At 42.6% G+C, this 24,138-nt stretch overlaps 1 protein-coding gene across 12 annotated transcripts in view; it reads right to left on the reverse strand.

Annotated features, from left to right (window-relative positions):
• ENOX1 (ecto-NOX disulfide-thiol exchanger 1) overlaps positions 1–9,204 on the reverse strand; it is a 365,975-nt gene extending 356,771 nt beyond the window's left edge. For 6 of the 12 annotated variants that reach the window (XR_014948654.1, XR_014948652.1, XM_085554466.1 and 3 more), the window contains exon 1: positions 9,142–9,204. The gene's annotated coding sequence lies outside the window, so the exon portion shown is untranslated. Of the gene's footprint in view, positions 1–8,271 lie in introns of all 12 variants that reach the window. The other 6 variants (XR_014948653.1, XM_085554447.1, XM_085554458.1 and 3 more) reach the window with 2 other exon arrangements.
• Between the last annotated feature and the right edge of the window lie 14,934 nt (positions 9,205–24,138).

Below are 24,138 nucleotides of genomic sequence, written 5' to 3' on the forward strand. Positions count from 1 at the left end.
AACAGGCAAGCAACCGGATAGCTGAGCCGACTGGCAACAGAACACCCAGCCTTTCACCTGCAGTGTGTCAGCTCAAGTTGAGCCCCATCTCCCTCGAGGTAGTGGAAACATGTGCTCCCTCACAGGCTGTCAGTGAAGTAAAATGGTAATTGCTATCTGCTTCATACAAAATTGGAGATTACACTGCAGAAGAAGAGTCATCAGCATAAACAGCATTTCCTCTCAGTGTTAAGATATGAATAACCTTGAACCAAAAACTGACCAAGGGCCCTTTCATTTGTTAAAACGATATTCAGCTGAGAGATGCTCGTTTTAGGCAAACTAATGGAAAGGCAACAGAAAGAGGATTTTAAAATAGAACTTATTTTCCAGGTCCTTTATGTCTTCAGTTCTCATATGCAGCAGCCTGCCAAGAACACCTCTGCTTACCTGAAGACTCTGGGAGCCAGATGCACACAAGCAAAGGAGGCAGGAGGATGTGTGAATAGAGCACCCTTTTACAGCCAGTGAATCCACAGAGAGTGCTTGCTCACGTCCAGCTGCCTGCCATCCTTATCTGCCAACAGAGGACCATAAACATACACTTTTTTGATGTGTCTATAACTGCACTACCAGGGCTGTGATCTCATCGGATTTCACTGCTAAGCAAGGGTCACACCTCCAAGGAAAACTCTCAATAAACTAAGTGGTTCACTTAGTCAGTGCTGAAGCAATGCCAGCATCCATCGTAAGTCATCAGAAGAGATTAAGCCATGGATCTTTGCCACCAAACTATAAGCCTCTACTGCTGCAGACTGTGAGGGAAGTGCTTGCATCACTCGGTAGCAATAGCAAGCTCTTTCTCTGCATGCACAGGAGATACTAAATTAGGATATTACATAGCAACATTCCAGGGAGCAATCTGCTACTTTCAGATGAAAGAAACTTATTTGTCATTGCTAAAAGTCCTTGACTCTTCTTATAAGGGCCCAAGCACCAGCACCTCTTCAAAGAGCGTACTCTCACTCTGGTTATTGCATTCCACCTCCCCGCGTTCATCCCATGCCTTTATCAGCTACTTCCATTCCATTTCATCTTTGCTTCTCTGTCAAAATGCTTGCTAACAGGTATAATTGGATACAAGCAGAGTAGTAAAAAACAGCGTCAGACCCTCACTATATTCTACCCCCAACACAGATGTTGTTACTGAAACTTTTTCTACACTGTGTGTAGGGAACAAACCCCTTTAAAGTCTATATAAATCAAACCTGTAATACTAAAATAGTTGTGTGCCATTCACTCTGGCCACAGAGGAACTGTTCTTCATTGTGTGTTGGTAAGATCTAACATACCAAAGCTCACATCCTAAACACCATCACTGTGTTGTGCTATTCTGTACCAGAAGAGGTTTAGACTAAACATAAGAAGTTTTTCTCTCAGAGAGTGGTCATGCACTGGAATGGATGCCCAGGGAGGTGATGGAGTCACCATCCCTGGCAGTGTTCAGGAGGCGTTTGGATAGGGAGCTAGGAGATATGGGTTAATGGCTTGCTGTAGCTACGTTAACGGGAGGTTGCATGAGATGATCTTGTAGGTCCTTTCCAACCTTATGACTCTGTGAGTCTATGATTCTATGTTAAATGTACTTCTGTAAGAATCACCAGCATTTTAAAGTCTCATTTAAAATAAATTCAAAAATAAAGATCTACTGACAGAAAAAAAATATATATAAAAATAATTTTTAAAGAAGTAGTTAAGGTAGTTGTTGACCTAGGTTTTTTGTTTAAAAATAAACAGGCAGAATATCAGTCTTGCACTTACGTGGCATATTTCATCCTAGCAGATTCCATCCAACAAGCTCAACCTTACACACAGTTCCAAGGAAGAGCACTATTAACATAGACATGTAGTACTAAGTAGTCAATCTATCCAGTACTACCATCCTCAACTACCTAGCTTTATCCACTCAACTGCATGGGTTCTATTAGTCTCCTATAGAAGAATTACCCAACCATCAGAAATTTTCCCTCCAACATCAACAATGCATTGGCAACAACTTCAGTTCTAATCCTTCTGTTCTGCCCAATTGAATCTCTCTCCAGTCAACCTCTTTTCAGACCTCCATCACCACCAACCAAGCCCCCAGACATAAAGTCCAGAAAGGGCTGAACCTGGTTTACATGTCAAAGTGTTTTTAAGTAGTAACATGGAGCATACTGGGAGTGTGTGGTCTACAGAGCATTTTTTTCCCATACTATGCTGAACACAGGAAATCTACAGAACACTTAAGCCTGGCTTCTACACCCTCAGCACATCCCTTCCCTGCACATAAATTGCTTAAACCAAAGGTCAGCTTCACCAACCAGCTGTAACCCAGATCAGCTTTCATCTGAGTATGGCATTCATGCAAAACTGCTGATTTAGTCATTATCAACCATGGAAGGCTTACTCCAAATCAGGTTTTAACCTCTGATTACCGAAAGAGTCCTTGGTTAATCAATCAGCTGTCAGGTATCCAAAAATTTGGCAGAAGGAAATCTACCTTATCTTCTGCGATTTGTATGGCTTTTGGAAAAGTCATATGGACTTACACTGCACACAGAACATCCAGATCACAGGAGACATCATGATGAAAGATCAAGATGGGGATAGAGGCAGCAGAGTGGTGGGAGAAAGACACAAAGAGATTATTAGCATGCAGTATTTCTTCATGATTACCTGATGGCACTAAGATCCATTACATGATCAAATAAAATTCTGCAGAAGCCGTCACCTCTGTGCCCTATACACCTCCCTGGGATGCCCATTGTTTTCAAAAGGCAGAAATAAATAAGAACTTAAAAAATTATTGTTTACTGTAGCTGATCCTTCAATCATAGAATCACAAAATCACAAGTTTGGAAAGGACCTACAAGATCATCTTGTCCAACTGTCTTCCCATTACTGTAGCTACAACAAACATTAAACCATATCTCGTAGCTCCTCATCTAGATGCCTCTTGAACACTGCCAGGGACAGAGACTCCACCACCTCCCTGGGCAGCCATTCCAGTGCCTGACCACTCTCTGAGAGAAAAAGTTCTCTTATGTCTAATCTAAACCTCTTCTGGTTCTTGCTGCCATTTCCTGGGGTCCTGTTTTTTGCCTGGCAGAAGAGGCCAAACCCCTCCTCATCACAACCTCCCTTCAGGAAGCTGTAAAGTGTAATGATGTCTCCCCTGAGCCTCCTCTTCTCCAGGCTAAACAATCCCAGCTCCCTGAGCCACTCCTCATAAGACTTGTGTTCCAGACCCCTCACCTCAGAATATCCATCATCCCTACATCAGCTCAACCACAAGCCCATATGATGACCCTGTTTTGAGTAGTGTAATTTTAAAAACATAAAACCCAACTGTCTTGGCACTGAAAATTGCTTTGCCAGAGTACAAACACTCCAGCTTGAAAAAAATTAAGTCAGGGATGGCTGGTCCAAGATCTGACCTAGTTTCTCTTGTAACCTTCAACTCAAACAAGAATAAAACAGAGACATGAAAAAGTGTTGTTAGATCTTGTACTCCAACACCTTCAAAATGCAGAAGTGCTTCCTATAGTACATTTGTTAGTTGCCTACAAAAATGACTTCCCTTTAAAACTCTAACTTCCATATATAACTCTTTCTGAATATTTCCCATCAAGCTGGTTTCTCCAGGCACCTGAGTATTTTGTGGCTCTTCTCTGAGATCCACTGAATTCGTCAATAAATTTCTGTTGATATGATACTCAGTTTTCAGATGTGTTCATGGAAGACTAGTGCAAAAAGGATTCCTTTCAGTAGTCCGCTCAACCATAAACTGTGCTGTTCTTTAATCATGCTGCAAAACCATGTATTATTACTTCCTGCTGGGTCTGAAATCTAGATTACTCCCAGCAATGCTGTTATCCATCAGTAAATTCCCAATCTGAAACTTCCTGCCTCATGAACGTGCCTTTTCTCAAATTTTGTTCTCTCTGCTCTGCTATCCTGTAACATTCTACATAAGTTCTGTTTACTCCAAAACAAAGACATTAGTTCCAAAGGTTACAGGTTTTGTTTGAGTCCCCTATTCAACAAAGCATTTAATTACATGCCTAACTTTAACCACAGGCTTACATCCAATTGATCTCAGCAAGCAGAGATGAGCTTAAGAATTTGCTGAAAAAAACAACAACAAAAAAATAAAGCACACGAGTCAATGTTTTGCTGAACCAAATCCTAAGTTGCTGTAATCACACGGATTATTTATTTTCCATATTTGGCAAGAATTGACAGCTCACTGCTTTCACGTTATAGGACTGAAAACTGAAGCTTCGATAGAGTCCAGTACTGATGTAATGCTTTTGTTCCTTTCATTTAAAAAGAAAAAGGAAATAAATACTTTGGTAAATATCCAACAGTACAACAGTCATTAAATCTATTGGATTTAAACATGCAGTCAGTAAGTCTACATTCTTGTTGCTGTGGTACCCTCTGAAAGTAAATAAATAAATAAGTAGCAGCCCTGTGGAAAAAAAAATGTGAAAGGACTACAGTATGTGCATCTCAGTAAGATGAGCAGCATGTTCCCTGCTAGCTCATTAGCCGCTGCCATCATTGCATAGTTAAGTGGAGAAAACAAAACTGTCAATTTCGTAATTCATTTCTACCCAAAGCATCTAAACAAAATGGACTTAACTCACTATTCCAAGACAGAATTTAGGAGGGATAAGTAGCAAGAAGGCACAAAGGCACTAGCCCTTGGTTTTCAGTCATTTGTTGACTGCTTCCACCAGCCTCCAACCTACATGACAGCAGATGTCAGATTTCACATTGATCACCACCAACGAATGCAGTTGGCATAACAGGAATTTCATGAAGAGAATATAAAATCGTTTCCAAATGTCTTCCATTGTTTATAGGCAGCCAACTTCACAAACTCTCTCTCTCTCTCCATCTTTGCTTTGTTTTGCTCTGTTTATTTGTACTTTTTGTTTTCTTTGCCTTCCCTTGTTCTGCTGCCTGGTAAATATAGGCAGAAGCTACGTGGGGGTTGCAGCGAGGCACTGGACTGAGTTCAGTCTGCAGAGTATCTAACTGAGATTCTAGGTTTGGTTGACAATAGCAGGACACGGGGAAATGGCTTTAAGTTAAAAGAGAGAAGATTTAGGTTGGATGTTAGGAGGAAGTTCTTCACTAGGAGAGTGGTTAGGCCCTGGAACAGGCTGCCCAGGGAGGCTGTGGATGCCCCGTCCTTGGAGGTGTTCAAGGCCAGGCTGGACGGGGCCCTGGGCAACCTGATCTAGTAAATGTGTATGTTTGGTGGCCCTGCCAGGCAGGGGGGTTGGAACTACATGATCCTTGAGGTCCCTTCCAACCCGGCTCATTCTGTGATTCTGTTTGGGAGGTGTGCCTTAAGAGAAAGAAATAACATGGGAAAATTGGGGAAAAAAAAGCTTACATCGTTTATAACCATAAAACCTTCCAAAATTCAACTAATGCGCTTCTCTACTAAATTGTCAAGGCATGCTATGGCACTAAAAAATGTTGATTCCAAATGCCTATAAGAAAGTAGCTGCTCGTTGATATTTATCAGGATTACAGTATTCTCTGACCGCTGCATTTCAACCGCTTTTACTGAAGGAGTACTTCAAAGAATCATTGAGCTGTTTCAGTTAGAAAAGACCCTTAAAGGTCACCTAGTCTGTTTGTTGTGACACTTTCATATCTCAGTAGGACGCATGCCAGAGAAATAAAGTCTACAGGCAATGTACGCAATTATACATATCGGATCTCTTGAATCACACTATGAGCTCCAAAAGTCATTCAGAGGAACGCAGCTCACACACCTGGGACAAACACTAATTGTTTGCCTATGCATACAGGACTATGTTTGCTGTTTCCCCTACAGCAAATATTTCTCACAATTTTGGGGTTTCCAAGATGGAAATGATACCTTTGCTGCCAGGTATTCAGGGGTGCAGCCAACAGGAAAATCACCACTGTGTTCATTCTACGTGGTTCCTAAGACTTGTAGGTAAAACACTGCCGACAGCTTTGTGCCACTTTCAACTATGGAATCATAGAATGGTTTGGTTTGGAAAGGACCTTTAAGCTCATCTAGGTCCATGCTATAAAGGAAGTACAGGAGGCAGAAGTGCAAGAGCTCCCCTGCACTGCTGTACAGTTGCCCACCTCCTCTCCATGCCACAGTTGGATCCCTCCAGCAGCCTCCCCAGCACTAACACCTGCTGGAAAGCAGAAACCTGATAGGCAGTAAGCACAGATGCAGGGTTACATCCGCCGCCTGCACTAATGGATTTTTTCGGATAGATGGCAGTGCACAAAGTGCATCTGAGATTGGTCCAAGGTCGAGATTCCATTTCAGCGCTCAGAGACTAACCAAGGGAATTACCGCATTATCAAAAGCACTTTAAGAAAGATCGCGGCTTAGAACCCATTCCTGTTGCACTGTGATAGCTCCAGCTCTTTTAAGGGGTGAACTGGGTGCCAAGAGCGTAAAAGTGGCAGAGCAGCACTATGGGATTTTACTTCCCATTCCTGTGGGTGGCAGAGAATTTTATTTTAATCCATTCTAACAAGTGTGGTTTTAAAACACAAAGCTAAAAGACAATTAACCGAAGTCCAAGACACTGCATACCGGGCGCAGCAGAGGATAAAACTGATTTTCAAGGATCTATAATCACATGGATTTAGAAATACTCCAGCAATAATAAGGGCATTTCAAATCACTCGTATTGGCAGAAAAGCCCACAGATACCACTTACTTTTCACCCTCCTCACTCTAACAGACACCACTACCAAGCAAAGAAAGCAGAGTGGCATTTTAACCATGTAACTGCATGTACCCTGGCAAGTCCCTTTCTCACAAAAGGGGGATATTAACAAAGCAGCTGAAGCAAATGGGACAAATCTGATGGCATGGCTAGTAGCTCTGTGCCTACTTCAGGGTGCTGACATCCAGCTCTTGTGAAGTGGAAGCATCCACCACCGTTTTGTTTTCTGTTCACAGTAGGGGGTTGCTAGGAAACAAAATACTATTGTCTGATTTCATGATCTATTGCCTGCCTTGCCTGGCAATAGTGTCTTCTAAAGCTATTACCCGGTTATTCTACATAGGACAAAGATTAAGACTAGTATTAGAACACATGCACACCGAGAGAGTAACAATAAAAACACATCAAAATTCCAGGAAAAGGAGGTAAACATTCCAGACCACGGAAGATGAACTATCTTGAGGAGAAATGAACTCGAACAGCCCAGTGATATTTATATACATACACTCTCCCACGTGCATCGGTGCTCCCTGACCATACCTATAGTTCTACGGACTTGCCACAGACTCTCTGGCTTCTGAGGACACAAAGCATTCCCTTACTACTCAAGAGCTACAGTAGGCTGCAAGTTCTGTAAATACCACACACTGCAGAACGCTCGGTGCCACCAAGCACACACAGGGAAGGGAGGGACGGAGGCATTGGGTCCAGAATTCAGTTGGGGGCTGTTCTGGTGCTTTTATTTCTTTATGTCATTGCTTTTGCACACGCAGACACTGCAAAGAGTCTGAGACAATTCCTTTCCCTCCTTTTAACCCCCTCCTTACCCTTTCCACTTCATTTGGCTCTAACACCAATAAAAACATAAGAGCATCAGGAGAAAAGATCTAGAACTGAAAGCCACAATTGCCAATTTCACACACACACATGTATATAAAATTACAGTGAGACATCTTTGTGAAGCTAGAGAATAAAATATTTCTAGGATCAAGCCAACGTGGGTGCCTAGGAAGGCACCCCCACAACACGAGACGAGACCACAGCACCAAAACCACAAGAGTCATACTTAAAGGGATGAAGGGGCTCCTGTACAATGTGTTATAGGAAAAGGTCTGACATAAAAGCTGCAGAGCGTTTAGTACTCCTGTATGCTTATCTACAATGTTGCACCATGCACAACATGCACTATTTCAAAGTCCTTTCAACTTATTTATTAACATCAATGAATTTTATAATTCCCTTTTAAATTCCATGGAATAAATGATAATAGCAACAGTGAAGGTGGTACACTGCAAAAGGCATCAAAGCTTTTGACATATTACAGCAGAACTTCCAGAGAGGGATGGAAGAAAGTAATAACACAGCAAATCTACAGTCCGTGGTAAGGATGGACTTGCTTCCTTGCCCTGGATTTACCGGGACCGCAGCCTACTTCCCTGGCATCAGCCTCCCAAAAACCACATTTAAAATTAAAGAGCACAACGCGAGGCAGCTTTTTCCATACCAGACAACAGGCATCCACCTCTCCGAGCAGCTTCGAGGAGCAAGAGACAGACTCGACCCGCAGCCGACCCCGCTCTCAGCCGGGTAGGATACGGCTCTCCCACCAGATAGATCCTACGGCAGCTCCCGCTGCCGGCGGTCCCCGTCCCTCTCCGGCGGGATGCTGTCACCTCCTGGCTGCGACAGCTTCACTGTCTTAGGGCACTCGCTCAGAGAACGGAGGGAAAGAGGAAGAGAGCGACGGGACAGACACCTTCTGACAGCCACTCAGTTGCAGGGACTGCTTACCGAGGCTAGGGACCCTCGTAGCCAGATAGGGAGGGGATGGGGTTAGGGTTAGGGCGTACAGACTCAGCTGCCCGGGTTGTGATGCCCTAATGGAGAAGATGGGAGGGCTGTCCCGGGGTCTCCCTACTCGGTGGAACTCCCGTCTTCTGTTCCACTGCAGCAGCAATTAAAAATATATATAAATAAACCGGATAATAAATAAATAAATAAATAAATGGCCCACTAGCGGAGAAGGGAGAAGAAGAAAAATAAATAAATAAATAAAACCCGCACGAACAAACCACAACACACACACAAAAAAAACCAACACCCTACGACAAGCGGACCCAGAACAACAACAACAACAATAACAACACAAGCCAGGCGCCCAGGAGAGCAAACTTTCTGACTCTCCGGGGAAGGAAGGAGGCAGGGAGCGCAGTGCCCGGCAGCGCTGCGGGGGCGCGGCGGGCGGGGGCGGTACACAGCCCCGAGATACCGGGAACGGAGAGGAGCGGTACCGGGCGCCTCCATCGGGGCAGGGCAGCGCGGCTCTCCCCTGACTCCCACCGCCCTCCTCTTCCCATCCCCGCGCTGTACCTACCGCCGCCGGTGCGCGGCCGCGGAGCAGCGGAGCCGCTGCCGCCGCCGCCGCCTCCTCCTTCTCTTCCTCCTCCTCCTCCTCCTCCTCCTCCTCCTCCCCGGGTCGGCTGCGCTGCGGCGGGTGGAGGACGCCCCGCGGCGGTGGGGAACGCGGGGACGGCGGAGCGGGGTGCCGAGAGGCGGCGGCCGCCGCTGCAAACAGGCACACAGATATACACACACAGCGCTGTGCCTCCGTGTGTGTGTGTGTGTGTGCCGGAGAGGGATGCTGTAAGGGAGCGAGGGAAAATTCTCCCCTCCTAGCAAAGCCGCTGACAAATGGCAAGGCAGGTGTGCAGCGGAGGAGAGGCTCCCGGAGGAGCAGCGGGAGGAGGAGGAAAAAGAAGGAGTGGGCGGTGAGGAGGGCGGAGAGCACAGAACCCGGCGGTGGGGAGAGGTCCCCGTGGGTCCCTGAGGGGCTGGGGACAGGTGCCCTGCCTGGCAAAGAGCCGGTTGCGGGCTTCATGGAGGGCTGTGCTCCCAGCGCTAAGAGCTGCCCCTTTTCCATGGGATAGGGGTTTCTGCCGGGATCCGCCTGCCAGAAGGACTTGGCTGTGGTTCCAAACCATAACCCCGCAGGGAGAACCCTTGCTAGAGGGCTGCTTTTGCATCCCAGGCAGGTGACACCTGAGCTATCCCATCACTTTATGCAGCATGGCAGGAGTCCTTGACCTCGCCTTCCCGTGTGCCTTCCCCATCACACATCCCAGGAAGGGATGCTGGGCACAGAGGATCCAGCAGAAGCTGCCCCAAAGCCAAGCGGCGCTGCTGGAGTTGCCCAGCGCCTCACTCAGCATTGAGGCTGAACCTCATGCCCAGCAGGTGTTTGCCAGTCTGAACTCTGCTGTTTGAATGGGAGAAGCCCATTCTTCTCCCTGCCCAAATCACTGTGCAGGGCTGCTGCAAGCGGCCCCATTCTGCTGTGATTTAGTACTGGAGAAGGCCACTGTGTGCCCATTTATAATGGATTTCAGCACACTTCTAGGTGACAATCAGTTGGTACGTGAAAAGTGGCTGTGGCTGAAGGGTGGAAACTAACATCAGGTATTAAATATTGCACAGGGCAGCTATGAATTCTAGTAGCAGGAATAAAAGCTGATAGAAAAGTCTCCAGCCACTGTTTTTGTGGTGGTTTTTTTTTTCACAGTAATTTTTTGCACCAATGTGGCACTGAGCTGCATCCACAGGTAGTGGGCTAATGAAGTGCGCTCACCAGCCCATCACTCCAGGTTTACCAGCAAACACACTTATGCAACAGAGACAATTTCCACACCACTGCCTCCATCTGATCGAAGCAATGTTGGCGTTCTTTGCCTCCTTGTGCAGTTTTTTTTCCCCCCTGGCTGGCAGGGTTGGTGTCAGAGCTTCACTTTGAGAAGTGACGACAAACAGCACTGACACAAATTACACCAAGCGACACAAGGACATCCGTGTAGAGGACAAAATGTGGGAATTAATGTGCTACTTTAGGTAACTGTTAACTACCTCTGCTGAGGAGCAGGAGACACTCCTTGCCCAGCAGTGCAGATTTAGATCTCTCGTTTCTTCATGGGTTTTGCTTTGCTTTTCAGCCATGGTACAGACAGCTGTAGAAAGGAAAAGTTGCTGGGAACATCTCTGTTCCATGTAGCCCTGAGGAAAGCGAGGCATACATGGAGAGGTTCGTGCACAGCTTATACTTCAACTTTAGTGTAAATTGGTTTGTGAAATCAAGGGCTGGATCATAAATCACATCACCTTGACTCTCCGAACGTATTTCTTAACTTTGTTGTCTTTATTTGTGTTGAATTTGTTTCTTCATCACTTTCTGAGATGGAATGTGGCTGACCTGACCCCAAAGATTCCGTGGTCTATTTTTTTTATAACTGAAGGATTTATTACATATACACATATTTATTTAATTATAAATAAATAAACAGAAAGGCTCATTTTAGCTGTCTTGTAAGCACACATTGTAACCAAATAATTCAATAGGAGCTGCCCTGACATATCTGAGAACACAATTAGGTCCTCTGGACCTTCTAAAGCTTCAAAAATAGTCATGTGTAATTCCTCCTTCCCTGGATCTTGCAAGCTTTAAGAGAATTTTTGAAAGCTGTAAATTCCTATTTATCCACTAAGAGGCTCACAGGCAATCTTCCTCTAATGGAAATAGAACCGTAAAGCTGGAGTATTAATATACACAATATGATCCATTACGCGGGGATGGAGCTGCATGAGCCAATGGGCAGGCAGTGAATGCCGTGTGTTGGAGAGGCAGTGCCGAACAAGCTCATGCTGCTTTTGGTATCTGATTTATATTAGCACTCTCAAGAAAGAATTAAAAAAAAATAAAAAAACAACATATGACCTTTGAATCCCTTGTCTGCATTGGCTGGCAGCTGTTGTTGGCCAATGGGAGCTCACAGTTTGCTCCCAATATGAGGCAGCTATTCTTCAATAACTGCGCTGTTAATATGCAAATCTCAGTACTCCGTCTCCTGTAATCTCCCTCCTTTGATTGGCTTCTGTGATGAAAAAAATTCAGGTTATTAGTGAGCAGACAAAATGCGCTCTTCAGGTTCCCCCTTAAGATGAAGCATTATGAAGCCTGGAGAATGTACGTGCTGGAGACAAACAACAACAAAGGAAAACAAAAAGGAGCAGAGAAAACGGGATTAAAAACATGATAAAAGGGGGAGTTGCACATTTAAAAATTCTGCTGATTCCTTTTCTTCCTTCTGGCTTTCTCTTGGGAGTTTTGCGGGTTACTGTAGATCACTTTCGATCATTTCTTTTTCAGCCTTTCCCTTTCACAGATGAGGGTGCACTTGAGTTCACAGCAACAAACTGTGAGTGTCATTTCTGTACTGGAAGGCATTCGCATGTCTGGCTTTGTGGGTCAGATTTGCTGACCAGCCCACAGACAACTAGGAAGAAAGCTATCATTATGTATCAGTATGCATCAAGTAGGTGGGTAAGCCGATTGAATGGGAAGCAATCTACAGTTCAGCCCTTTAAAATCCATTGCAAAAGCCAACCAACGACACATTCCCCACAACTGGCCAGACTTGGCCAACCACTGAACTTGGAAGGAACTTTTCTACAAGACCAGGAGCCAACAGGAGTGCTCATGCCAACAAAGCTGTCAAGATCAGCATTTCACTTTCTATTGGAGCCCGGTATGACACACATGAGTAAGATGTCTCTGTTACATGAGATGAAAATTGAGTAGGTCTATCTTTGAGAATTTTCACAGAGATGAATTGGTTTGGGGGCCTCAGGTTGCACGAGGGGCGGTTCAGGTTGGATATTAGGAAAGATGTTTTCTCCAGAAAAGCAGTGAGGCAGTGGCACAAGCTTTCCAGGGAGGTGGTGGAGTCACTCTCTGTGGAGGTGTTCAAGAACCGTGTAGATGTGGCACTGAGAGACATGGTCAGTGGGCATGGTGGGGATGGGTTGATGATTGGACTAGATGATCCTAGTGATCTTTTCCAGCCTTAGTGATTCTATGATTTTCAAAAGTGACATGCAGACACACTGCTTCCCAACCTTTGCCTTTATTTTGTAGATCTATTGCAGTTCACCTTTCCTTACAAATAGCACCTGAGAAGCTCCATTGTCTCCATTCCTGTATGAATGCAGCCAGCTCTCCCGATTCCTTCTCCAAAGTGACAGATGAGATCAGCCTAATAATTACTTAGCTCTATGTGTCTGCACTGAAACTGTGGTCCCAGTGAAATCAAAATACATTTTTGCCATTCATTTTGTAACAGCCATGATTTGGCTTCTCAGGATTGGCAGCAAAGTATTTCTGGAGGGTTGGACACTGATTCCAATTTCCACATGAAATTAAGAAGGCCAGCTACTGTTAGCACACAGTGACTGATCTTTCCATTTTTTCAGGCTTTTTGCCAAGGGGGAAGGATGAGGGGCTTTTCTCCCATGCAGCTTTTGATTAATTTGCCACAAAAACAGGAGCTGTAAAAAAGAAGATAGACATGGCATGGAGCTGCTTTTCTTTTCTGTCTCACACATTTCAGATGCTGAGATAATGGGAACAGGATAATGGGAACAGGATGAGCAGAAATACAAGCAGGTATCTGAGACTAAAGGTTAGAAGGAAGAGATTTTGACAAAAGCAAAGGTCAAACAATAAGTTCCACACAAATTAATAGCACTTCAGCTACTACAGCCGAACTTTAATATTTCAGTTTCAGTAAAGAAATCTGAAAAATGCATAATGAGATCCATTTATTGATCTTCCCGCCCCCCCCCCCCCCCCCCAAGAAATATGACTATTTCTTTCCAATATATATCAGGATTCTCATTTAAGAAATAATAATAAAGATAGTCAATAGTTAACTCAATTGTGTTCCTCCTAGTATTGCTCTAGGGGAAAAACAGAAAAGGTCCCAGTGCTTCAGCAGCCAGAGGTAAAAACACACCCAACCGGATAGCTGACACAGCCATTGAGCCAGCGCAGAGCTAACTCTGCTTTAAGCTTCCTCAAAACACGTAGCTTTAGAAACCATGTAACCTAATTGGATTGCTACAGACCTGACAGCTCCGCGTGTTCTGTACGTGAACGGATTGCGGTGCTCTTGTATGACTGCATACATAAGCTACTGCTATCAGTTCTGAGAAGAGTTTGGCATGGCCACCAGCCCTGCAGTGTGTCCTGCATCTTCCAGTCTCCATCATATAGCAAAAACAACAGTCTTCCTCCTTGATCTGAGAGGCTGAATTGGTGAAAATTTAAAACAAGCATGTGCCAGAGCCAGAAGACCTCACCTCCCCTATTCAGCCTTGCAGATAATACCTGCTATGTGCCCATGAAATTTTACTTAATTCAGGTGGGCTCGTCAAAAGAATTGCTGTTACTGGGATGAGGAAATCTGCTGAGCGAGGCCTTTATGATCCCAAAGGAAAATCTGACTACAGTTTACCAGGTGGTGCTTGCTAAATGCAGATGGAGAGACAGTGTGGATAACACAAGCTGACTAGCGGCTTGACAAAATCTAAAACACAGTTTCAGTTTCCACCTTAATGAAGCAGAAGTTAACAATATCTGTAAGTTGTGGCACAAGAGGCACGTAGGTGCCAAATTGTCATCAAAGGCTTTGAGAAGTAGATCCATCTACCACATCTGAGCCAGTGCACACCTCCCTGGCTCCGAGATCCTTTGAAGAAGACTGTTCTGACTGTTATGTTGTCTCTTTTCTTCTGATCTCCTGTACGCCTGTTGCACTTCATAACTATCGTGCTCTATTTGTAACACAGGTTTTCCTTCACTCATCAGGTACCCAAAGCAGGAGTAATCTTTGTCCTCAACACTTACTTTCCATTTCTTAAGTTATTATTATTATTATTTTGGAGGAGGCAGGGGATACAGCACTGAAAACACAAAGTTGTTCATCCTTTCTCACACAGACATCAAAAAAGGCTGAGTTTAATCACACCTCTATGCAAAGTTTCCACAACCTATCGACTGCCTATAGAGTCCATCCCAACAGGCTGCAAATTTTCATGAAGTTAGATCAATCCTCACCCCCAACACTGCAAGCAGGTATTGCAAATAGCCTTGAAAGTGAAGATCCTGACTTATTTGTACCCAGTTCAGTGGCCACTAAAACACAGCCACACTGGGATGGCTCTTTAACGACACACAGCAGTGTTATATAACATGATGATCAGGAATGGTAAATAAAAGCTAACATATTCGGCTGAAGCTGCAACTGAAATTTACATAGGCAGAATATAATTACCTGACCTGGTATCATGCCAGGACTCTGGGGTTAACATTATTACTCTTACAATACTCCTATTTATGGGCAATATGGGAAAAAAGAAAAAAAAAAAAAAAAAAGAAGAAGAAGAAAAAAAAAGGAACAGCAGAATTTTTTAATTGAACCAGTGTGAACCCAGCTACAGTAGGTTGCAGTCCAATTAAAATTGACAGACCAGTGAAGCAGATACACGTAGCGGGCAGATAAGTATAGAAAATCCAAGTTGTTCTCTTTGTCTTCGCTTGGTTTATTTTCTGCTGGATATTTCATTTAATTTTCTTAATCTTTTGATGCCAGGAAACTATCATTGACTGGAAACACTTAGTAGCTTTTTAGCAGACAGTTTTCATAACTTAAAAAAAAGATGGAAAAATATATCCTGTTAAATGTTTCAGCATTGCATTTCTTTCCTTTTCTACAGCGTACAGTATTAAAATTACATTGGCTGTGCAGCAGGAGATTAGAAAGAGCTGCTGCTTTTAACCTTTAATAGTAAATGATGCTGAAGTCACTAATCTGTCTTTGAAGCACATGCAGTTCATACGCTACCAGCTGGATACATGTAGCTAATTGGAAAGAGAGCAGGCTGATCCCCTACCAAAAAAAGTTGCAAAGGTTAACTCCTGTAAGGCAAAACTACTTTGTTTTATTATTATTTTCTTCTTCTGGGGTAAAAAAGAAATGCTTGAAATGGCATGAAATATATTACACTGTTTACTCCCAGTTCTGCAATCTTTGGTCACATGAGTATCTATTTCTCTGACAAGCAGAACCACACAAGCGCCCAGTGAGGTCAATGTGCTTCCTAGGGAATTAATATTCCCTATCTACAGAGGTGTTGTGAGGTGTACTTCATTAGTGTTCTGAAGCACTCTGAGAGCCCCAGATAACAGCTGCTATATGTTGTAAGAAAATAGAGCTATTAATTGTAACAGCAGAGCTACACCATGTTCGTAATTGACCATTGCCTGAATCTTTTCCAAAGTTACTGGGTTTGGAGATACGCCTCAAAGCAAATCTGTTATTTAATAGAATGGAGAAAGTAAAGAAGCAACGGGATATTTTTAAGAGCAGAACAGAAGAAAGCTCCCCTGGGCTGTATCCTATTGACCTCTAGTTCCATTATTGTTTCTAAAATGTTCTTCCATTTAAGGCATTGCCACTGAATTCTTCCCAGGAAGCCCAGAGAAAGGATATAAAGTGAGGTCTCTACTAAGCCTGTAAGTAACATCTCTAAAAATGGAGGGTTGATTTATCTTTTACTGGCAACCTGTTTTAAGGGGGAAAAGCCCTCAAGGCTTTAGTTATGAATCTTCTATGATGTAATAAATGGTGCCATCTGCTGGCTCTTTTTTGCTTTTGATCAGTGTCAGGGTTTGATTACACAGTACAGCTACTGCAAGCAACTTAAAAACACTGAAGGAATCAAGCCAAAATCACTGTAGCATCCTTCCTGACAGTGGGTCTTGGAATGATTTACAGGGTTTTCCATAAAGCAAACAAGTCCAAAATGAAATAAGAGCAGTAGGAGAAAGAAAAATGACAAGATGTGAGCAAGGGAGAAAAGGCAGCATTCCAACAGACATCTGAAACTGGATGAAGGGTCAATACTGAAGACAGATTCAGCTGAGATTGAGCTAAACTGAACCAGATGTAGGCATCTCATAGGACAAATCAGTGATGAGACTCCTAAGAGAGGAGAAAAGAGCCTCTCCAATCCCTCCCAATTAATTTTCTTTGGAAAAAGAACAGCCTATTGTGCTGTTTTTTTGGTGGGGTTTTTTGGTTGTTGTTGGGTTTTTTTTTCCTTCCACCCACTTCGATTTCTGCTATTAAACAAAGAAGAAAGTGTAACCCTGACAGAAGAAATATACAGATAGATATAGAAGTTATGAGCCACTTTCGTTCTCAGAGCTCGGTATTCTTCCTGATTTACACCAGGAATGAGAACTGACTCTCTGACTTATGCCTTAGAAAGATACACGAACAGTGCTATGTTTTAAACTGAAAAAGGGTCAGTTTAAATTGGATTCAAGGCAAGGTTGGATGGGGCTTTGAGCAACCTGATCTAATGGGCAGTGTCCCTGCTCGTAGCAATGGACTGGAAATAAATGGGCTTTTAGATCCCTACCAAACCATTCTATGCTTCAGTGCTTCAAAGATTCTATGTTTCTACTCTTAGTTAAACTAAGCAATCTTGGCTCCACTTATGGGGCAAACCAGTGTCAATGAGTAAGGAAACAGGTACAGCATATGTTTTTTGTTATCGTTGCTTTTAATTTTTTTCTGGATAATTTGCTTGAAAAAGCAAAATCAGCTGTCGAGCTATTTCAGTCCTGTTTCCTAAGAAAAAGAGATTAGTGCAATCACAGCATCTGGCAAAGGAGAAGCAGGATCAAAAATATACAATTTTGTCAAGTGCTTGATGAAAAGCGTGGCTGTTAGTGCTCCTTTGGAGGAGAAAGCAGAAGGGGAAGCTCTTTTCAGGCATCAGACATCCTCACCAGATGCAAAACCATAGGAAGGCATATTCCTTCAGTTCAGTTCCTCATAAAACTCTTGTTTGTCATGATAGTCTTCACCTACTAAGAAATAGATAAGCAGAAGTGGTAGGATGTGCAGATTATCAGGGCTTTTATTGCTACAAATATAAACCATTTCTCCATGCCTGAATGAGAAGTGCAGAGAATCAGCTGCTCTCACAACAGAGCTCATCTCCAGCCCCAGACCCTATGTTAAGATTTTTTTAATAGCCTTCAGGTGTATAAATTCCACACACTGAGGAATTTCAGACAGTAAAATTCCATTTGGAGTTGTGCTGGAAAAGGCTGGGTGCTCTGGAGTTGCTGTGGAGAGCTCTTGGTGCAGCCTTTAAAATGAACTCTGGAAAGTAAAATCACTACTGCCTTGAAGAGGGAATAAATTCTGTTTTTATTCTGCCATACACTTTTCACAAAGATTAGTTCAGTATAGATCCCAAAGTTGGAGCCTGTATTCCCCAAACCCCTGTATTTTTCATTCAGCTTTACCATCAGCATCCCCATTTACCATTACCATCCCCAGCAAAATGGCCTTCAGCTCTTTCAAACTCAAAGATTCTTCTGGCTAAGAAACAACAGATCTACTTTCCTCAGCATCCTTTAATAGACACCTCAGAAGTAATCCATGGACCTCCAAGAACCTTTGTAACACATGATGAAAACCCAGTTACCACACCTGCGAATAGAACTTACTTTCAGAAGGGTGCAATTGAAGGCCACAAAGAAGGTTCATAGAATCACAGAATCATAGAATGGCCTGGGTTGAAAAGGACCACAATGATCACAGAGTTTCTACCCCCCTGCTTTGTGCAGGGTTGCCAACCACCAGACGAGGCTGTCCAGAGCCACATCCTTGAATACCTGCAGGGATGGGGCATCCACAACCTCCTTGGGCAACCTGTTCCAGTGTGTCACCACCCTCTGAGTGAAAAACTTCTTTCTAATATCTAACCTAAACTTCCCCTATCTCAGATTAAGACCATTCCCCCTTGTCCTATCACTATACACACTCATAAACAGCGATTGACCCTCCTATTTATATGTGTACTTCAGGTATTGGAAGGACACAATGAGGTCTCCCCAGAGCCTTCTCTTCTCCAAGCCAAACAAGCCCAGTTCCCTCAATCTTTCTTCAAAGGAGTTGTGCTCCAGCCCTCTGATCATCCTAGGTTACCAGAATAAAAATAAGATGTGCTTTGTGATTAGCATGCAGACCCAGAAAACATACTTTGTTTCCATGTTAATAGGAGATGAGTATGTGTGCAAATATTTTCTTCTTGTGTCATTTACTTTATCCAATAATTAATGGGCTGGTATTGCAAACATGAAGTTCTGCAGATGTAGTACCCTGCTAGATAAAAGGTCATTTCTGTAGCAGATTTCACCAGACACTGTTCAGACTCTTCATCAGTCTCAGTTTTAAACTTCGTGATTTTATCCTAATAAAGATGATACTCAGAGCATTGATTTCTCTCGCTAGGCAAGGCGATTTCTGTCACAAAAAGGATGTGAAAATCTAAGAGCTTTGCTATCAGCACCAATTCCTTGTTCTGTCCCAAATGCACTTCAACCACCCTGTGATGATCACTTGAACAGCATTAAGCGTTAAGAGGCCCAGCCTTGTTAAGAAAGGTGCCAACAAGACCTCTGTTCTTCAGCTCCTGCCGGAAGATCTCAGGACAACATGCAGCTGCAGATGCCATGCATAAAATCCAAGGCTTCCAGTTCCTTTCTTGGCTTCAGGAGCAGGCAGGAAGCAAGCATGAGCCTAGGCAGCAGATGGGGACATTGCTAATTGGTCTGTTTTGGTGCTAGGCCATCCACTGACAGACACCTCACACTTCTCTCTGAGCAGTGATATGCCATGTCAAAGAGTTGCAGATATGGAATTGATGATGAAGAAAATGAAAACAACGAGTTCAGTGACTGAACTCATTTGTTCTCAACTGTGCCAAACAATTTTTTTTTGCAGAGCTTTGTGAGGCAGCTTGGATTTGGTAGGCAGACTCTTTGCAGACCAAAGGATGTATGCAAGTGATTCATCGTTCTTACAATGTCAAATAACAAACACGAGTGCTGTCATTTCTGATGCATTTTTACCTCTGAGTATCACAGAAGAAAGCAGAATGGCCTACAGCTTGTGGGAGAAAGACACTGGAGGAGAAATAAATGAGAGCCGTAGTTCATATAAAAGGGACCAGAACTCAATAAGTGCTGTACAAGTGACAAAAGTTTCATTGAAAAAGTACAAATCATGATCAGAAATGGGAATAAAGGACTGTAGCTGCAACTAGAAGGGAACTGAGAAACACACTGGAACCAGTGAAAAAGTTTGGGAACTGTTCCATTAAACTGTCCCAATTTAAATAATGGCATCAGATTACAATATTTATGTTATGTGAAAGTGCAACTCCCATATTTGCTTCTCTGGAGACTATTGGCTACAAATCTTAGTATTCTGGGGGGAACAATTGTGGCTTTGTCTTCTGCAATGTTCTTACCATATTTTACATGCTCTGGGATATTAAATGGCAGATTATTCTGCTCTGAAGGGGGAACGCTATCAGAGATTCTGTCTGCTTTTCACTTTTTAGCATAATTGCTAAGTTCTCTAAGTGTTCAAGGGTATATATTTTTAAATTAAAATTAAAGGAAGCTAAACTACTATACTCATATCAGATCAACCATTTACAACACAGCAAAAGAAACATTACATGTTTGAATGGAAGGAACATAAAATATCTTTTTCAGTCACCACAATTACCACTGCCTGTAAAGCTGTCCATATGGATCTGTTTAATTACTTCACCTGGAAAAATGTCACCATCTAGAGCGCCAAGTTCCATTACTTCATCATATATTTCTATATGTGAGACACCACAGTAAGAAATGCTGGCAGAACCATCAGCAGGGTATCTCATTACAAACGGTAATTTAAAATTTAAGAGCAACTATTTTGCCTTGGCATTTCTGAATGGTACTACCTTTATTCCTGACAAACATATAGAATAATGTCTGCTCACTGTAGTATTTTTGATAGGAAGTGACCAGATAGTGGTAGCCAGATACACATCTGATAACTGGAGTAAGTAGAAGATTAGATACAACAAAAATACAACCCAGCACCAGCCTGTGATGCTGTCACTAATATGGTGCCATTGCACATATTCCTCACTATTCTCTGCTAGAATAGCACTGTAGTAAGGTAACATTTAGAGTTGAAGGCTCAGATATTTTTCACACAGAGGGTGGTGATGCACTGGAACAGGTTGCCCAAGGAGGCTGTGGATGCCCCATCCCTGAAAGCATTCAAGACCAGGCTGGATGTGGCTCTGGGCAGCCTGGTCTGGTGGCTGGTGACCCTGCACATAGCAGGAGGTTGAAACTGGATGATCATTGTGTCCTTTTCAACCAAGGTCACTCTATGATTCTATGATCTTCCACCTAACATAAACTTAATGAGCATGATCTTAGATTGATTCAGAATTCTGCACAGGATATGAGCAAGAACATTATGAGCTGCAGAGTCCTGTGATGGTATAGCTTTTAGAAACCTTCTCTGTGGATTCCTTTCCTGTATGAATCTTCCATCTTTTCTTTCCATTCTCTGTGGATACTCACGGAACAACTGCACTATAATCCTAAAAGCAAGAGACCCATCTCCAACCTCTACAACCAGACAAAGCTTTGAGGAAATACAAGTACCTTGAGCAGGCCAGAACAAGAATCTTATTTAGCCAAGAGGAAACTTCACAACTTTCTCAACAGCTCATCCAATTTGCACCAGCAATGCAATTTTTAAGCTCTGAATACATTAACAATCTCAACAGTGTTTAGCTTTATTTTGTTCACATATTTAGGCCTCCATTATAGACGGTGGGAAGAGACAAGAACCTCCATGTGGTTTTAGTTGCCAAAAATAAATGGCTAAGGTATTCTGAATGAAAATAGTGGTCTTACTTGAACTAGAAATTCAAATTTCACATGAATAAAATTGAGTTCCATCAGTGCTCTATTTTAACTGAAAGTGTTTGGTTTGATTTCAGTAAGTCCAGCTGAAGGTGTATGTGTTGGTTCCCTCAATAGACCACGGAAAAAGAAAACTTCATATCCCCAGGGTGATTGATGCTACCTGGGACAGTCGTCAATATTATTATCTACATGGTCTGTGTTTTTTTCTCAGTCTGAGAAGCCATGATGATTAGTTTGCATCACCTAATGTTTTAATGGCTAAATACTGGACAAGCTCCAACACAGCCAATTGGAGGCGTTGACAGGGACATCACTGTGGATCAATTCTGCTTCCCTAGAGAGATTCATTTCATGACAAACTTATTTGTGGAGGGTATTTATCACCTTCTTAAGGTACTTGATTTTTGCACAAGAAATCTAGCCTACTAGTTTATGTGTTTGGCATGGTTAAGATTAGGCATGAAGAATCACACACAGCTTCAGCAAGCTCCTCTGCAAGTGGTCTTCTGCCTTGCTGTGCAACCCACTGCTAAATGTCTATGCCATTCTGGTTAGGAGGACTGATCAGCAAAATGCAACATCCTAGTGCAGACTGTGGAGGAAGATGGTTTCCAGGCAAATTACTTGGAACCCCATCACTGAAAAAAAACTGCATCAGCATGTCTACTAAGTAATATCACTCCCAGTTGGTGTTTATTAGGCACATCTGCAAAAGTAAGAGAATTGGCGGCCATGAAACAGTCCATTCACTTTCATGATCATTAAATCCCATTGAAAAAGTACTCCCACTTGGCTGCTGATTCAAACTAATTGTTAGGTTAAGCAAACATTTCCTGAACTCCACCCTAAAGATGACAGTCATATGTGAATGAGAAACAAAACAAAGAGGGTGTACATTTCACATGTCATTTGGATTCAATAGGCAGAATTTCCCCTTTGTTATCCCTAGTAAGTACGCCTCATTTTCCATTCAGGAGGGAAAAATAAAAATCTCAACAGGATTTCCAATAAGCATTTCATCAGAATTCTCTGCTTTTGTATTGCAGATCCCTTAATTTCTAATTTTAATATACTCGCACATGTTTTCTGTTAACAGATCTTCTCTTTCTCATTCATACTTGACCTATTATACAGCATTAATTAAAGTTGTTAGCATCACAATATGTCGGCTCTTCATGTGTTCCATTCCTTCTAAAAACAATGTTACAGTGCTGTTTTTTTTATCTGCTGCTCTTTTATGTTTTTATGACAGATTTTTTGTTGTCTGTTTCCCAGTGTATACGATTTTCTACTCTTATGTATCAAAAACAATCACTATTACACTAAACAATATCAGAAAAATAAAGCATACACTGATGAAAGTTCAAATTCCTCTTTTAACAGCCAAAAAAATTAGCCCTCTTGATGGTCTCGAAAGCATTGTTATGGAAGTCTCTGATGGCATTAACCTAAAAAGTAGTCAAAATTCCCTGTGCCATCAGCTAGCAATATATTGTAACACAAAGGGGGGAAAAAAAAAGGTAAGCGTTGAGGGAAAAATCAAATATCACAAAGCCTCTCAAATGGAAAGAAAGCCATTTGTAGCTGCCAGAGCAGCATGAAGGCAAAGTAATTTTGATTCAGTCTTAAAAGTGACAACTAACTACCCACAGCTATAATTGCTAGCATATGGTCCTTTTATCAACTCCATGCTCATTGAAGTGAGTGGAGTTAAACTAGGTAGAATCTGCAGTAAATAAGCGACTGGTCTACTAGTTCCTACTTTTCACTACCACCACCTTCCAAAACAAGCAAATGAACAGGCAAGATTTGAAATTACTATACTTATAGAAATACTTCTTGTTAGGTATAATTCTTAAGAACCAGAGCATTCAAAACCACTAAAACATTGTGGTTGCTACTGTAAAAACTGCAATGTGTTATGATGATTGGAATGAGTTACATTTGATGCCATACTTTGATCCCTCTTTGAGTAGTGAGGCACTTCTTTGTTGTTTTGTGAGCACTAATTGCTGCAGAGCTGTGATAAATGGTTGTTTGACTGGTTTTCTCGAGCAGCAAGATGGATAATTGAATGATTACAAAGGAGTAGTTCATTAAAATGACTATGACTATAGAAATGAGATTTTCCAGCAATTCAGTGAGCAGTTTCGTACAGCAATGCAAGCAATCTGTTGAGAGAAACTTTTCTTCCTACCTAGATCAAATCTTCTGTTTACGTGGCTTCTCTCAGAGGTAGGACTGGACATGACAGAAATTACACTGGGAGGACTTTCTTCTCCACATGCTACTTTAGGAATTCTTAATCCTGCTACTATCCAAAGTCCTGCTGTACAACAACTCTGTTATTACAGGTAACTCACTGGAACTCACATTCTGTTCCCTGCCTGTAAGAAGGGATCTCAAATGCGTTAGGAGTGTAGGAACTACAGAATACCACTGAAGGGCAGAATAAAGTAATTTAAATGAGAAAATTCTCTTCCACTTTGGACTTTCAAGAAGCTTCCACTCTAGAGCAGAAGATGACAAAATGTTGTGTCCATGGCTGAATATACTTAATATATTAGGTATATCACAGAATCACAGTGTCAGGGATTGGAAGGGACCTCAGAAGATCATCTAGTCCAATTCCCCTGCCAGAGCAGGAACACTTGGAGTAGGTCACATAGGAACATGCCC

Source organism: Coturnix japonica, chromosome 1 (genome assembly GCF_054131305.1).
Source record: "Coturnix japonica strain WE chromosome 1, WE-NBRP24, whole genome shotgun sequence".
Taxonomy (NCBI): Eukaryota; Metazoa; Chordata; class Aves; order Galliformes; family Phasianidae; genus Coturnix; species Coturnix japonica.